Below are 2,914 nucleotides of genomic sequence, written 5' to 3'. Positions count from 1 at the left end.
GTACTAGAGCTATACATATAACATATTGTACTAGAGCTTATATATAACATTTCGTACTAGAGCTATACATATAACATATTGTACAAGAGCTATACATATAACATATCGTACTAGAGCTATACATATAACATATTGTACTAGAGCTATACATATTACATATTGTACTAGAGCTATAGACAGTCACAACCAATGAGATAAGCGTATAATGTGTACTTAGAATAAGTAACAATTAGTGTGGGTATCTTAATCAACTAACTGAGTGTGGATATGATGTGTCATCAACACCAGGTGTATTGTTACCCGTTACCTACAGTTATTGATCTGAATCAATGTCAATCACAACAGTCAGTGTTGTATCCTGATGTCGGACGTGATAAGGCATGACTACATCTGCCCGTTCACATGGGTTTTTCTCCGGATACTCCGGTTTCCTCCCACAATTAGACCCCCGCGCGCGAACATTCAGGCCAATAAGAGTGATTGATATAAGTTGAAATAACTTGTTTTATAATTGTTGTAAAATAAATAAAGTTTATACATATGTAAGTCAGATTAATGTCACAGTTTACATAATGTGTCACGTCATAGCACTATATATGACCCCGGTTAGACAAACTGGGTCATAGAAACGTTCATCTGGATGGGTATAACTTACAATACCAGTACAATACTGTATACCCAGTAAATCGGTGCAGCTGTACTCGTGTGATTCTAAGTATAGACATACCCCTGTAGCCACCTTGGTTCACTGCCTACCGATAACATTGTTGTGTTACTTACACGGAATGTATCGCTACAGTCGGGGTCAGAGTGATATACTCGGTACACGTGGCTATACTCGTCTCGGTGGTGTATGTGTAAACAACGCTGTACGGCGGTTAAAACACATCCGTGGATCGTAAAGAGGCAGTATAATGTGAGTAGTAAAGCGGCCGTCACGTCACTGAATACGATGCCTACGTCACTAGCAGTCCACAGGTTACACGTAATGCTACAGGGACGATACATAGTGATATAAGTACGTTTGTACTTGTCATAATGTATTATCTAATTATATAAACACATACTCATTAGTATAAACTATATGTACCGATATATTTTCAACAGTGGTATTGACCAGTTTAGACTTAGCATCAATTCAGTGGTATTGACCAGTTTAGACTTAGCATCAATTTAGTGGTATTGACCAGTTTAGACTTAGCATCAATTCAGTGGTATTGACCAGTTTAGACTTAACGTCAATTCAGTGGTATTGACCAGTTTAGACTAAGCATCAATTCAGTGGTATTGACCAGTTTAGACTTAGCATCAATTCCATTGTGTATACGTAGCTGTTATCAAAGTTTTAAAGCTGTAACCACGCGTGTGTTACATCAGGGACACTATACTTCATTATTCGTCCCTGGTTACATTCATGAATTATCATAAAAAAAATTATGATAAAAGTGCTAAATTTGAACTTGAATTTAATATATCATTATATTAGTTGTTTGGCGTGTTTTAAACTACAAACTTTCATTTAATCTATACCAGCGTGTGACATAAACATAATTAATATCCTGGAACTCTTTGTGTTAATTGTTTCTCCTGAACTTTTTTTAATTTAGATAAGTTCTATTTATGAAGCTTTTCCTTTAAAGTCGACATGTGTCATTGTTGTCAGGTTAACTCATGTATTTACTTTGTCCAGCTTATATCATATATCTTTCAACTTAATTATATTACGTAACAGGATTAACTTGTCATACCAGATCGGACACTGCATTCTATCTCAGACAAAAGACAGCTAAATTGGCTTACCTGGTCGAGTACGGCCTTGGTCTGAAATGCCGATTGTTATAAATGACAGATGTCACTCAAACCAGGAACGTATAATGGAGGGGATTAGCGACTCCCTCTTTGCCTTACCAATTTTATGACACGTCAATCTAGACTTACCTCCCCCTGATTCAGGAGCAGTAGGCGAGCGCCACCTATCTCAATTTTGAAAAAGCAAAATGGCGTCGATACCGCTACGTTAGATGCAGAAGTTGGTGTGAAAACAAACCAATTTCGATAAGTGTTCTTAGGTCTTTTGTTTATCCCATTGTTATAAGCTGATTCAGGGACGTATAGTGAAGGGGATTAGCAACTCCCTCTCTGCCTTACCAATTTTATGTCTCGTCAATCTAGACTTACCTCCCCCTGATTCTGGAGCAGATAGCGAGCGCCACCTATCTCAATTTTGACAAAGCAAGATGGCGTCGATACCGCTTCGTTAGATGCAGAAGTTGGTGTGAAAACAAACCAATCTCGATAAGTGTTCTTACGTCATTTGTTTATCCCATTGTAATAAGCTGATTGTATAACTTTTAATTGATAAAATCTGTGGTATCATAGTAATTTGTGTCTCGTTTTTGGGTTATATTTTTCTATTTTTAAACGCGATGTAACGCGTGGTTCAGAGTATTGTGGTGGGCTTCGATAGACAAAAATGCGGGATAAAAAATACCCACATGTATGTGAACCACCTCACTCCAAAAGTATTTGACCGATCTTTTTTAAATTAGCAGCAATAGAAAGCTGAATAAATTTTATAACGACCCAACCCATTTTAATTGCAAATAATATAATTGAACTTGTGTTATTTTTGTGTCAAAAAGACTAAATATCTGCATCATTTTTCACTGGAACGTAAATCATTATTGCGAAAGTAGTTGGTAACTGCTCACTGTTTTGATTAAATTTCATAAACTATCGATTATATTTTTTAAAACAATTAATATCAATAAACAGCTGAGTAATTTCTATGTTAAGTAGGCCTGATTTGATTTGCATTACTTGGAACGATAGCGATGTCACAGATGAAATTACTCGTCTGGTAACGAAGGACACGTGTTGTTAAAAACCCTAAACAAAAATGCGGGATAAAAAA

At 36.3% G+C, this 2,914-nt stretch overlaps 1 protein-coding gene across 1 annotated transcript in view; it reads left to right on the top strand.

Moving 5' to 3' along the window:
• Positions 1–816: 816 nt before the first annotated feature.
• LOC110448286 (monocarboxylate transporter 12-like) overlaps positions 817–2,914 on the top strand; it is a 33,734-nt gene continuing 31,636 nt past the window's right edge. The window contains exon 1 of the mRNA XM_021494453.1: positions 817–916. The gene's annotated coding sequence lies outside the window, so the exon portion shown is untranslated. The remainder of the gene's footprint in view (positions 917–2,914) is intronic.

The sequence above is a fragment of the Mizuhopecten yessoensis genome, unplaced genomic scaffold (assembly GCF_002113885.1).
Source record: "Mizuhopecten yessoensis strain PY_sf001 unplaced genomic scaffold, ASM211388v2 scaffold3983, whole genome shotgun sequence".
Taxonomy (NCBI): Eukaryota; Metazoa; Mollusca; class Bivalvia; order Pectinida; family Pectinidae; genus Mizuhopecten; species Mizuhopecten yessoensis.
Note: the sequence above shows the minus strand (reverse complement) of the source record. Positions and strands in the feature narration are given on the sequence as shown.